The sequence below is a fragment of the Myotis myotis genome, unplaced genomic scaffold (assembly GCF_014108235.1).
Source record: "Myotis myotis isolate mMyoMyo1 unplaced genomic scaffold, mMyoMyo1.p scaffold_m19_p_2, whole genome shotgun sequence".
NCBI lineage: Eukaryota > Metazoa > Chordata > Mammalia > Chiroptera > Vespertilionidae > Myotis > Myotis myotis.
The window spans coordinates 40,414,661-40,428,837 of record NW_023416324.1 but is presented as its reverse complement, the minus strand read 5'-3'; the positions used below and the strand labels follow the sequence as shown (position 1 = coordinate 40,428,837).

The 14,177-nt window shown below is 47.2% G+C and overlaps 1 long non-coding RNA gene across 2 annotated transcripts in view; it reads right to left on the bottom strand.

Moving 5' to 3' along the window:
- Nucleotides 1–2,052: 2,052 nt before the first annotated feature.
- The window catches only part of LOC118676105, a 34,172-nt gene continuing 22,047 nt past the window's right edge, over nucleotides 2,053–14,177 (bottom strand). Inside the window, exon 4 of one of the 2 annotated variants that reach the window (XR_004974037.1) lies at nucleotides 2,053–2,147. This is a non-coding gene — a long non-coding RNA (uncharacterized LOC118676105). Of the gene's footprint in view, nucleotides 2,148–11,282; nucleotides 12,016–14,177 lie in introns of those variants that run through there. The other variant, XR_004974036.1, reaches the window with a different exon arrangement.

Here is a 14,177-nt window from a genome sequence, read left to right as displayed (position 1 = left end):
AACAGTCCAGGCGGAGATCCTGGATACATCTATTTATGATGATGTTGACATGGAGAGGACCAGTATATTCATGCAGAGGCCATGTTTCCTGTTTCTATAAACATCTTCAATGTGAGAAAAGGCTTCAATGGGTCCATGGGCACAACTTACAGCTTGCTCTGTGCCAACATAAATCAAGCACACATACCATCCCAATGAAATAATGCAAATCATTGATCTAGGGTGGTGAGGACCTGCAAACAGCATGGATTCCAAGGCAACTCATTCTTGTACCCTTGTGACTAGGCTAGCTTTCATCTTTGGGAGGGTCCATCTGGCCATGTGGTACAGAGGAAAGGGCATGGGTTTAGGTATTAGACAGTCTGGGTTCACAGCCAGTGTGGGACCATGTTGTCCAATGCTTTAAGCTTTACTTTCCTCCTCTGTGAAACTGGGCTAACAGAGCTACCTCAGTGAAATGAGACTAAATGAGAACAGAGCCTTGGTGTTACTTTGATGATAAAGTCAACTCTTTTTCTCTAAACTCTCGTGGTTTTTGTTGTTGTTCTATTGTTTTGTTTCTAAGGTCTTGCAGTTTTAAATTGGTCTCCAAATTGGCAGAAGTCCAGCCAGTCACAAGGCATGACCTAGAAAGGCACTTGGAAGCACTTGCCATGTGCTTGGAGACAATGAACGTGGCCCCAAGGCCCAATTGGGGGTTCTGCCCAGCAAAGTCTTGAAGACCACAGAGCCCTTTCATTTGCACTATCTCCTTTGGATGCCAATTCACATAACTATCTTTGTATGAGGACAGGTTGTTTTATCTACATCTTTAGTTGTAGTTTTAGAGTAACAAAAAGGGAAGAATAACTTGGCATCAAGAAAAGTCAAGTTGCAGTCCATGACACTGTGCCTCTGGGGGATTAAATTGGTTCATCGGGGACTGGAGATTCATGGCAGTTTGTTTCTAAGAAAGTGTCGTCTCAATCGCCCTCAGACAACCTGTTAAGACTGAGCTTGTGTGCATCCTCCATGGACCAATTTCTTTTTGCCAGCCTGTTCCATGGCTAAGTATCTTAGAAGCAGCAGAAAATATATGCTTCAGGAGTGTTATGTTTAGTGAATTCAGAAGATCTGACTTTGGCCTCTAACTCTGTTACTTGCTCACCATGAGACCTGTACACTCATTTTCCTGCTCTTGGCCTCAGTTTCTTCATTAATACAAAAGAAATAGCATCCCAACCCCAACTAACTCACAGGTGCACAGGGAAAGCCCCCAATGAGAAGACGAGTGTATGGTAGTTTATAAATTGTGACTTTCAGGCATCCCAATTTAATGGGGCCAAAAAGAATGCTGATATTTGCTCCCCAAACCTCAGCCTAACCCATTGCAGTCAAAGGCACCAGAATCTACCTCCCCTTTGATTTCCTCATCCACCACATGTCACTCATCAGCCAGCCCTGTTGACTACTTCCTTAGATGTAGAGCAATCATATTTAAATTTGTAATGTATTTGTTTTAATATATTTCCAACCTTTTATTTTAAAAATTTAAAAAAATTAATGGACCCTTCACCCAGATTCCCCAAATGTTAACATATTACTGGGTCTCTCTCTCTCTGACTCAGCTGAAATACCAGCTCTGACCATTCAGTCTCTTAAGTCTATCATTCTAATTGCAATTCTCAGCAGCACTGAGCTCCAGCTGATATTTTACTTGGCTATTTACTGGGAACTTCCTAGCCTCCCCTATTAAGATGTAAGTTTTGTGGAGAATGTGCCTGTGGGTCTTGCCTTGTTCACTGTTGAATCCTCAGAACCTAGCACAGGACCTGGGTGGTCTCCACGGTCAAGGTGCAGGTATATGCGAGCACCTGCACTGGCTGTGGTATTCGCTCTTCACCCACGTTATGGAAATATCTGCGTATCTTGTCCTAGGAGGGGATTCCTTAAAGTATGGCTAACGTTTGGGTGTACATCCTCTGAGGAAGAGAGAGAAAACTATGCAAATGCTCGCGTGTGCACACATACACATGAAGGGAGAGCTCACCATGTTAGTAGTTTACATATGGGCTCCGGGGTCAGACTGCCTGATTCACGGTCAGGTTCCACCACTTACTGTTATGTGGCATTGATCAAATCACTTCAGCGCTCTGTGTCTCAGTCTCCTTGTGTGTAAAACAAAGATTAAAAAAAATAAACCCTCATAGGCATGATTAAGTGCATTAATATATTTGAAATGCTTAGAGCCATGCCAGGCCCATAGTATTTAATAAATGTCCGCATAACATATTACATAATTGATAGCAGATAGTGCATACTGCTTTATAAGCTTTTTTGTTGGGCAAAATAACCTGAATATTCCACATCAACAACTATTCCTTTATGCCATGATTATTAATTAATGCTAATATTCCTCATCATATAGATGCACTATAAGTTTTCCAACCTAATCCCATTGTTAGATATTTAAATTGCTTCCAATTTTTCTCTATTATAAACAATGTTATATTGAACACTAGAGGCCCAGCGCACGATTAAATCGTGCCTGTGTAGGGTCCCCTAGGCCTAGCCTGCCATCAGGGCTATGTCTGCCGCCCTGCGACACTGCGCACACCGCTGGCGCCCCTGCCCCACGATACCTCGCACGCTCAGTGGACACTGCTGGCACCCTAGGGGGTGATAGGGGGAGGGCCCGAGAGGTACTCCAGCACCTCCTGGTGGCCGGTTGTTTGGTCGTTCCTTCATTACGGCGTCACGACCACAGACCTTTCATGATGTAGATTCTTGCACAAATACCTTTACATACATCAGCAACTATATCTTATTGTATTTCTAAAAGTGTGATTGATTGTTGGGTCAAAGGCTATGCCTATTTCCTGACCTGAGATATAGATTCCAAGTTCCTGAGACAGCGGGTTGCAACAGAGGCGTTTTCTTAGGGATTCAAGTCCAGAGGTCGGGGCGGCCCCTAATTCCAGTCACTTCCCCACTGCCCTCCCTCCCAGAGCCAGCCAGCCAGCGGTTCATGTCCAGCTGAGGCCAGCACAGGCTCCAGTAATCCTGTTTACTCTGTCCTGGGCAGGAAAACAACCTGGTTGTTCTCTCTTGAGGGGATATCAGAGACCTTTGCTTTGAACTTCATCTAAGAGAATAAAAACAACCCCATCCAACACTGCTGCTATTTCCCTGCCGGACTTCCCTCTGTCCTCGGACTGTGACACTGTGTTTACAAAAGCATCTGTACTTCTGGACTCTTTTCAATCACGGCTTCCCCACCCCATTACCCAACAGAAAGTCATCTGTTCCTTATGGTCTAGCTCAAATGCCACTTCTTCCAGGAAGCCCTCTCCCCTTCAATCCATGCATTCTGATGTAAGCACAATATACACATGGAGTCTAGTTTCTAGCTTGCTTGGCCACCCAAGAGAGGGGAGGCCACGCTTGTCTTTCAGAAGGTCTGAGCAACCCTCACCCATCCTTTCCCCTACTTCTCTAGTTAAATAGAGATCAATCATCCCAGCAAAGGAGGGGGGCACGCTGGTACTCAAACTGATAATGGGGAATGACCTGGCCTTGGAAGGGTTCTCCAAAACAGCAAAATAAACTGCGGTAGCTGCTTTTTTAAAATGGGCTCCTGCGTCCCGCCCCATCCAGCAGCCCTGCCCAGGAAAAGCGGAACCTCTGAAGAGTGGAAGGAAAAGCCAAGGACTTAACACGCAGAGTTGTGGCTCCGGGAGCCACAAGGACAGCTGCCCATGGCTGGTGTGCCAGGGAACTGCCCCCTTGAACAGAACGTACCAGGAGCAGGTCTAGGGTTTGCAAGGTCTGAAGCAGATACAATCTGGGGAGCTTTCTTTAAGAAAACATTATAAATACTGCATAAAATGCCACTCTATCATACCCAATGGGAAGGGAAGAATGATGGAGGAGATTGGTGACTGGGAGAGGCAGCAATCTCTGAACCTCACCAACTGAAATTAAACCGTCAGGGTTTTGCAAATTTTGTAAACATATCTGACCTGAGGACACAGGGGCTCTAAGCTGAGGTTTGCTCATGTCATCTTGCAGTCGGGAGCACCTTGTGCTAAGACCAGAAGCACATCTTCTCTAAACTCCGTTTCTCACAGACCCCCAGCGCCTGGAGCAGCCCGGACCCAGTACAGCAGAGATGGAACTTCCTGTCACTTGCAGGGAGGTGGCAAGCTGGAGTTGATTTAGAAATATAAATCAATCTACTTTGGGCACAGAAGCATCCTAAAAGATCTTAGCTCTACCATACTCAGGAAATAGCTTTATTTTTAAACGACAATCGAAAAGCATCCCGAGAAAGCGACTTCCCTTCATGAGCCTCAGCCTTCCCATCTCAGACATGGGGGTGATTAAACTACCTCACGGGCTTGGTGTGAGAAGGAAGTGAGCTAACACCTGGAAAGATCCTGCCACAGGGCAGCCAGCATCCCTGAGCATCTCCTTGGTGGCCCTTGGGTGGCTGCTGGAAGACAGAGATGACGTAAACCAGGCCCCTCCTCTGGCACTCAGAGTCTAATCTCCTGGGGCTACTGAAGGGTTAGCTGTGCAAAGCTGAGCTTTGCAAAGCGGGGAAAGGGCCGGGCCAGAGAATGTCGGCTCTCAGACTAGAAAAGCTCACTTGACTGAGGCCGAAGTGTGCAGGGCCCGCGCTCTGGGAGCACACTCTGACACAGCAGTCTGGGCTCATGGATCTGAGTGTGAGCCTGGACTGGCTGTGTCTGCAGCCAATCAACCCCCTCTGAGTTTCCAGCAGGGTTTGGGAGAAATGTCAGGAGGACTATCCAAGGCAAGTGCTCGGGAGGTGGAAACGTGTTCTGTTCCATTCATTGCTGCCTGGGTTGAGGTTCTTTGGTAAAAACCTCCATCTGGTTCCTAGGAAGTCCACTTCTGGATCGGCCTCTGCAAGAAGCAGATAGCAAAGTCCAAGCAGAAGGCTCAGGGTACTTCCCCTTCTACCACACTCCACTGAATTCCATTGAAGTGGAGCATCCTCCTTCAAGCAGGAAACGCAAACCACTTCCTCCTACTAGAGATTTTTTTTGCAGTGTCTCTTTTTCCAAATGTCTGGCCAGAGGCCCAGCTGCGAGGAGCCAGCAGCCTTTGATTCAGGGGTGGCCCTGTGGCACTTTCTCCTGGTTCCTGTGCTGACTCAGGCCAATGCGTCTGACCTGAAGACCCGAGTCTCCATCCCAGAGCTCCTCCTCACCCCCCTTCCGGCAACTTTCTCCCTATTAGCATCCTCCAGCCACCAGGCAGCCTGTGCCAAGGCTCAGGCCACGCTCCGGTGATTTCTGCTTACTCCCAGTGTTCGTTCCTGGATGGCGTTCCTCACCCCACCAGCTGTGTCTTTGTGGCAGCTTATTCTCATGAGGCTGCGGAGCATCCTGAGACTACAGGCCGAGCACTAGGCTAAGGGTCTGGAGACCTCGGCTCTGCCAGGGATTCCTGCAGCCTCGGGGAGCTTCCATTTTTTTCATGTGCAGAATGAGGGCTGAACCGGACAGGCTCCAGGGTTCTCCTCAGGCACAGTCTACACATCCCTGATCTGACTGATCTCTCAATTAAGGACCCAGCTCCCTGCTCATTTCAGCATAAAGTGCAGACTTCAGTCCTTCTCTTTACATTCATCACGCACTGAGCACTTGCTAGAGATAAGAAAAGGGCTCATTACTAGAAAAGAACAGAGAACTGTCAACCACAGGCCCCTCAGAGGAATCATCCCAGAGGAGCAACCACACTGAGTCTTAAGGAACAGGTAGGAGATCTCTGAGCTCAGGGAGGTGAGGGAAGGGTGTTCCAAGAAGAGGGAACAGCATGTGCGAAACCAGTTCCAAATATTTATAATTAATTCAACGTGGCTGCTGTGAATTGCACATGTTGTAAGCAGTAGAGAGTCCGGGAAAGAGGACAGAGCATGCTGGGATGTCATGCACTGGGGACCTCCCCCTGGAGATGGAGTTTCCAGTGCCACCTGATGTCAATGCCCTCACCAAATCCAGTAAAAGCAGAAGCAACTTCCAAGCACCACAACCCAATTCGGCCTGAGCCCAGGGCTCTTGGTTGGTCTCACAGCAGAGTCTGACTAAGACTTGCAGAAAACAGTCTTAAAAGTAAGACAAATATTTAGAGTTTGAAAAGCTCAGACTACAAATTAGGAAGAATGGGAAACTTGAATGTCAGATGTTCAACTTTGTTTTCTCTAATTTAAAGCAGACTTGTCTCTGAAACCCTCCTGTCTCCTCAATAAGATGGTAGGAACCACTTCTGAAGAGCAGTGTTTTATGTTATAGGCAACCAAATTGCATAAGGCAACAGACAAAAAAAATAGTGACGTCAATATGGCTTTATCTGAGAATCAAAAGAAATATATTGTTGATCGACTGAAGCCGTTCCAGTCCTAATTGCAGTAGAAGGGAAAAGTGAAAATTTTCCATCTTCTGGTCCTCTTTGCTTTCCCCAAACCCTGAACCTAATAATATATTCATTCTGAAAAAATAAGAGCTTGCTCAGCAAAAGAAAGATGGAGTTTCACTTCACTTTCCCCCATCCCTTCCTAATGCAGGAAGGAACTCATATTTGCTGAGCACCTGCTCGATGCCTGGCCCTTTGTCTACAACTAACTTCCACCAACATGCTTGCCCCTACATGGAATCCACTCTTTTCTTCATTTTAAAGATAAAGCAACTGAGGGTCAGAGAGGTTAGGTGACTTTGTCAGTCAGACAGCTCAGGTAACATTACATGTGAGTGACTGAGTTAGGATTTGATCCTCACCCTTTTCTGACACAGAAGCCCATGCTCATTCCACCTGCCCTACTGCCTTTCTATAGTTCAGAGAGTTGGTTCACGGAGAGTGCCTGTCTGTGCAATGAAATGGTATAAGCTCCATTTAACCACTCATTCATCCAACAAATGACTGGGTAATATGGTGTGCCAGGCATCATTCTAGGCACAGGGACTCAAACAGGCAAAGGCCTGCCTTGTGGAATTTACATCTGTGGTGGGTGTGAACAAGGACTCAGGAGCCAGACTCCTGGGATCACATCTGAACCTTCCCACTTCCCAGCTGTCTGACACGTTACCTAAGCTCTCTATCCCTAGTTTCCTCACTGGCATAGAGGGGGAGATAATAGTATCTCTTTTTACACTTGTTATAAGGACTGAATGAGCTGATATTTATAAAGCATTTAGACCATATACGTGTTGTTACACAAATAGTGAGGCACATAGGCACCAACAAAGTAAGATGCATAGTGTGTTGTTCAGTATTACGTACAGAGGTGAACAGTAAATTAGGGAATGGAGATAGAGAGTGTGGTGGTGGGTTTGCGATTTCAGTTCGGGTAGCCAGGGAAGGCTGCGATGAGAACCTATTATTTGAGCAAAGATCAGATTGTCAGTGAGCCGACAGGGCCATGTTTGAGCTTTCATTGATGGTTCAGAGGCACTGATGGGTTCTGTGGCCCTACTTTTGACTCAATTATAAATATCAATTCCCTGAGATGATCAATGTAGTGATATGCTTCACAAATTGCATCCTTATAGTGTGATGTGTTATAAATGTATCGATGTGTTTGTCAGGGACTCATCCTTTAACCTGGCCTCAGCGACCAGGGAAAAGGTCCTGTGCCTTGAGAGATACGGTCATTTCTGGAATATTCCTTTATAATGAGAACAACAGTACTGAAGTTAAGCCATGGTTTATCAGGTGCCTTCACAGCCCTTATCTTGTAGATAAAGGGTGTCACAGCTGGCCCAGGACTACACACCATGTACCATACAGTATTCTGATCTTGACTTTCTATTGGACCACACCTGGCTGATAATCCTTTGGTCTTGGGAGTGGAGATGGGTGTGCAGACACTTTACTGAGTTTACCTTCCCTTGACTGAGAAGGATCAAGTCTGGCCACGTGCTAATCGCCCTGCCCATATAGGAATGCTGCTTCAGAGGGATTCTTAGGTGCTTGAATGCTCAAAAAACAATTTCATTTTAGTGCACTCCCCATATGCTGTCTGAGAATTATCTTTTTTATCCAACCAAGGCCATGGATTTAGGGATGTGGCTAACATAGTTCACCTTATCATTGTCATGTGAAATGAAGAACACTGGCCTGGGGGGCTGGAGACAAGGGTTCCACTGTCAGCTCAGCCTTTAACTCTCACATATCTGTGTACATCACAACTCCTGTCTCTGGCTCTCACTTCTCTATAAAAGAAGGAGATGATAGGGGGACATACATACACACTGCTCTTCCTGTGTGGCTTGTCCTCTCCAGACCTGGCATATCACACATAATCTCTCATTTGAAAATCACAACGATCCTAAGTTGGGGCCCTTGTTGTTACACCACAGGTGCACTGTGCTGTAGTGGGAAGTGGCAGAGCAGGGTTGGACCCCAGACCTGACTCCAGCTATTGAGCTGCAATTGCTTAGGCTTTCTAAGAACTTTTCCAAGACTGAGATTTGAGAGACTGGGGAAGCCATTCCGTCCCTTTAATTATTCCTTTCCTATGGCTTGAGTTGGAGAGAATCTCTCCAATATCTGTCTCATGGGTTTCAGCCCAGCTGTGAAGACCCTCTGACCAAAACAAACAAACAAAAACAACAGATTGGCATGCGAGTGACAGCAGCGGTCCAAAGCAACCCTCTGTTTCATCATCTCGCCCCTGGAGGCAGACCAGACTAAACACAGGAACAGTGCTTCTAAGGAGGAGCCAGAGGCCTCCCCAGTGACTCACTCAGCGCCAGGAGAAGCCTGGCCTCCCAGGGATCGGTAGGCAGCCTCCAGACGGTTCTCCGGAAGCCCTTACCCATGGTGTGCAGAGGAAGGCAGGAGGTGTGGTCTCAGGGAGAGACACTGTGGTGGAGCACAGCCTCGAATGAATTTGCAGTGTGAGCTCAGCCAGTCGCTTCCCCAATTACTACAGAGAGGTAGACTGGAGCCGGTGTAGGGAAGCAGATATCTGAGCAAGGGAGTGGGCTGACCAGGTTTGAATCCAAGTTCTCCCACTGGCTAGGAGATAGGAGATGTGGCCTTTCAGCCAAGGCTCTTAGCACCTAGGCTAGGGATCCTCAGCCTAAACTTGAATCTGGGCTGGAAGATCAATCATCAGGCTCTGCTGCTGACTAGCTGAGGGCCAGTGGGAACACTTAACTCCTCTGGGCCTCAACTTCCTCATCTGTGAAATGCATAGTATCACAAAGGTCATTGGGAGAATTCAGGGTCATGTATACGGTGTCTCACACAGCAGGCCCTTGATAACTATTAGGATCAACCCCCTGCCTCTCTCTACTCAGCCTATCTCGAACTACCCAAGAAATGTTTCAGGCCCATGCCTGGCCTCATATCATTTAAGGAGCAGGTCTCTTAAGAACCAGACCATAGTCAGAAATTGGTTTGAAAATCCAATCCCTGTAGACTAATTCATCCAGGACTAGAAAGGGAGTAGCACAAGCCAGGATCTATGCCCACTGGGTGTGGGCCTAGAGAGGTTGGCCATCAGCATGGACAGGCCACAGAAGGATAATGTGGACATAACAGTGTCATGGCCCACGTGGACGAGGGGCCTTGCTTTCATAAAAGGCAGAAATCAGACTCACTGAGTCCAGGAATCAAATGGCTTCCGCAGGTTGACACAGAGCTTCTGCAGGTTCAAACAGGAGGAAGAGGGTCCCCTCTACCCCTCTCTCATTCACGTCTTTTCTTCTTCTGATACCTGGCTCAGCAGAGGAAAGCAAACAGGAGTGCAGAAAGTCATGCCTACCATTGTTAACAGTTTCAGTTGAGACCCGGGAAAGTCAGAGAAGAAACAAATGCTTCTCCGATGCCGCCTTTCAATGGGCTGAGCAAGAGGCAAGCACTGGCAGTTAGGAAACCGCTCACTGTCTGTCCCATGGAGCTCAGATTCCCAGTCAGGTCAAATCCCAGTGTATTCCATGGCTGACTCTAATCCATTCCTTTACTGAGATTATTCCACACCCAGTGAACGTGTGTCAGGACTTGCATTTGCTTCCCACCTGCCAGAAGGCGAGGGGCCTCCATCTACGTGTCAAACAATGCCTCAGTGTGTCAAAGGGGCTAAGCTGAGATGTTTGGGTGGGGTCCTGTAGGGTGCAGAGGATGGAGGGGGTGGGGAAGGTTTATTGAGAGTTCTGAAAGATGAGTAGATACTTTGCAGGCAGTCAACAGTGAAGGAAGGGCAGTGCAGACAAAGGTATACCATGAACAACGACCCGGAGGTGAGACCAGGCTGACATACTCAGAGAAATTACAAGATGTTCAGTCGTGGTTAAGGCTCAGAATATGAGGGCTAGGGACGGCCTGAGGGGCTTCCTAACATTTACCAAGGATCTGAATTATGCCCAACTCTGTCTCCTACATGGTTTTATGTGAGCCTTGCCACCTCTGTGAGTTTTGCTGTTATTCCCACTTTTAGATGCAGACACTGAGCCTCATGGTGGTTAAGTGAGAATTGCCAAAGGTCATGCAATTGAAATCAGATCTTAAAGCCAGGTCTATCAGATGGCAAAGTCATGCTTCGTCGACTCTGTGCCATTACTTTTGATGCCGTGATCCCACATTCATACCTTCAACAAATATTGTTGAGCCTTGCAATGTGCAGGCACCGTTTTAGTCTGGGGACACAGAAGCTAGCCAGACAAGGATCCTGCTCTCAAAGAGCTTTCACTCTGACAGAGGGAGAGGAGGGGAGACAAAATATCTGAACAAATGCCCAATATAATTTGGGATAAACTAAGTGCTATGACAAAAATAAAATAATGGGAATGAGACTGTTGGTTGGGGTGAGGAGAAGAGAGGATGACTTTCCCTAGGATGGTTGGGGAAAGGCTGTCTGAAGAGATCACATTAGAATGAGAAATGAATGATGAGAAAAAGGCAAACAATGGGCAATCTAAGGAGATATGCTGTAGATAGAAGGAAGTGCAAAGGTCCTGGGGTAGGCACCAGCTTGTATGTCCAAGGAGCAGAAAGAAGGCCACTGTGGTAGAACAGAGGGGGCCAGGGTCATACATAGTAGAAGATGAGGTCAGGAGGATGGACAGGGCCAATGAATGTGGTTTAGAGAAAGTAGCTGCTCCTGCATGAAGAGATTAAGGACAAGATGTGGAACAAGGCAGAGGTTTTATGTCAGTTAGAAGGCTAGCTTCCCTGGGAGAGTCAGCCTGGTGCAAAGGAAACATCCCCACTCTGGTTCCTCCTCACCACAGAAAGCTTACAATGCAACAGAGGGGATTAGGAAGGTTTTAGTCACTTATTATTGAATTCATTGGACAAATGTCCATAGAGTGCCCACTAGGCACCAGGCACCATTCTGGGAAGTAGGATTCCAGTGGAAACCCAGGTCAGGGCCTGCCCTCACAGAGCATCTATTCCAACAGCAGAGAGTCAATCAAGCAGATTAGGAGAGACTCAATGCAGGGCCTGCGTGTCTGGGGAGTAAAGGGAGTGCAGGGCTGGAGAGGTCAGGGAAAACCCCCTGGAGAGCTGGCCCCGAGAAGGAGGGGTGCTGTCAGCAGAGGGAACAGCACCCTCAGGGGCCAGGCCACCCAGCCAGCCAGATTCAGATCAGGCCTGCTGCTGCTAGTATCTTCCATGCCGCATGAATAAGTCTTGCACAAGAGAGGCCGCCAGCTGTCCCTCCCCGGCGACGTCAGAGCAGCTGGTCCCACTGTGGAAAGATATCTGGGAGCAGGGGCCTCTGCATCACCTGACAGGCACAGCGATTGCGAAATAGGCCTTCGCACCAAACACGTTGCACCACCAACACCATCCGAGCTCCTTCCTCCAGAAGACTTGTGACTGGGAAGTGTGACCGCCCTCTGATCACTGCTAATAATAGCCCTTGCTTTTTGTTGTTGTTGTTGTTCTAAGCAACAATGAACTTTGTAGCCTAGGTGGTGGCAGTCACATTGGTTGGTCATCCGTTGGGTGAAGTTCATCAGAAAGTAAAAGTCCAGTGACTTGAAAGGTTCCAGGACTCTTTAAGGGGGAAAGAGACAGAAATTCACTTAAAACCAGCATCGCCTATGTGGTAGACAGCACACACACCTCCTTTCAATCACAGAGAGGTGGCACAGGTGGACCTGCCGTGAAAATGAATGCAGCCATGTGACTTCAGCCAAGTCACTCATCTCCCTCAACCTCAGTTTCCTCATCCATTACCTGGGAGCCCAACGCCTGCCTTACCTATCTCACATACAGCAATGTTCATAAAACACGAAGCTTGGTTACTGGCATATTATAAGGACCCAGTAAAGGAGGAGGGAAGATATTCAGAAGGGTTAAGGTCGCAGGTGAAAGATCAATTTGAAATCAAGTCTAGCTCCAAAACCCTGTACCTTTCTCCATTCTTCATGCTCTTCTCATGTTAGAATTATACCTTTTGCTATTTGACTGTGTAGGGCCCCCCATGAGAGTGGGAAAATATAGTTCCCTGCCCAGTGACATTGGGTTTGGCCATTTCCACCCAAAGGAATGCAGGTGGAAATGCAATAAGGAAGTTCTGGGCTAGGACCTCAAGAGGCGTCATCTGTTTCATCATGTTCTTGACTGAGCTCTTGCTCATTTCCCGTGAGAAAAGCCACCAGAGGCTACTTTTCAGCCTGGCCCCCACCATGAGGCATAAGGAACAAACACAAACCTGACCCAAAGCTCCACCAAAGCTGTAGCCTTAGCCTGAGCCCCACAGCCAGCCCTCCAACTCATGAATGAGAAAAACAAATGCTTGCGGTTGTAAGCAACTGAGTATGGGCGGTTGGTTATGCAGCATTATTGTGGCAATATCTGACTAACACACCTCCACAGAAGAGGGCAGCCAAGCCAGCCCAGCTCTGCAAGTATTACTTGAGTACCTACTGTGTGTGATGGAAGGTAAAAAGGAATTTAAAATCATCTCTGCCTTCAAAGACAGTTCCATTGTTCCTTCTATCCCTCCTTGCCAAGCACAGTCATGACACAGAAATCACAAATCCTTATTTTATAATAAATAAATGCATGTGTTTCTATTGTTGAAGAGAAAAGCATAGCTCTCTGTGAAATGATACCTAGCAATATCGACACACATCTTTTCCTGGAACTCAGCAGTGGTACGAAAGGAGCCTTTCTAGGGCAGGTGAGACTCAGGTAGTTCTTAACCCACTGTACGCCATAAGCGTCTGTAGACACAAGTGCAGACCTTCCCCACGTGCCATGCGTGTCTATAAAAAGAATGTGAGAAAGATAAATACCACATGATCTCACTCATTTATGTAATATAATGAACAACATAAACTGATGAACAAAAACAGATCCAGTGACAGAGAAGCATCTATCAGACCATCAAACCTCAGAGGGAAGGTAGGGGAGGGTGGGGGTAAGGGGGAGAGATCAACCAAAGGATTTATATGCAAGCATATAAGCCTAACCAATATACACAGACAACAGGGGGGTGAGGGCATGAGTGGGGGGAGTGGGGGGTAAGGTGGGGATAAGAACACATATGTAATAACTTAATCAATAAAAAAATTTTTTTTAAAAAAGAATGTTTTCCCTTAGTGGCAGCCCTGACCAACTTTAAAATCATTTTTCGTGAGACTTTTCAGCTGAAAATATTTAAGAACACCTGAATTGTGAGTAACATATTTTATTTTTATATTATTTATTGCAAATTGATTTTTTTAAATTAAATTCAAAATATCGTGGCGTGTGGGAACGATTTCCATTTTGGACGTGTGGCAGTTAACTGGTTAAGGGGGGGGGGGAGCATTTAAAGATGCTGGACACTGTCCTCCAGCCAAGTCACTGAGCTTTCATGTCCAGGTTACTCTGATGGGGTAAGAGAGGAATCAGAGTGACCTGGGTTCAGCCCTCAGGCTGCTGCTTTCTAGATGTTTGACCTTGGACAAGTCGCACATCTCTGACCTTCAGATGAGTTCCCCCGGCTCTCTTCCCTCTGCCTGGAACGGCCCTTTTGCCTCTGAGGACCCTTCCTGACCCCCTCTCCTCTGAGAACTAAAGCTTCCTTTCCTTTGGTCCCAGCTACCCCCACCTGAAATGACCTTGGCCTTAGGGAACTCCAGGGTCCTTAGTTGTGCATGTGTCTTTTTCTTGTGGGGGACACGGAGCCCCCAGGACAGGGCAGGTCCTCTGCACCCCTGCGTCCC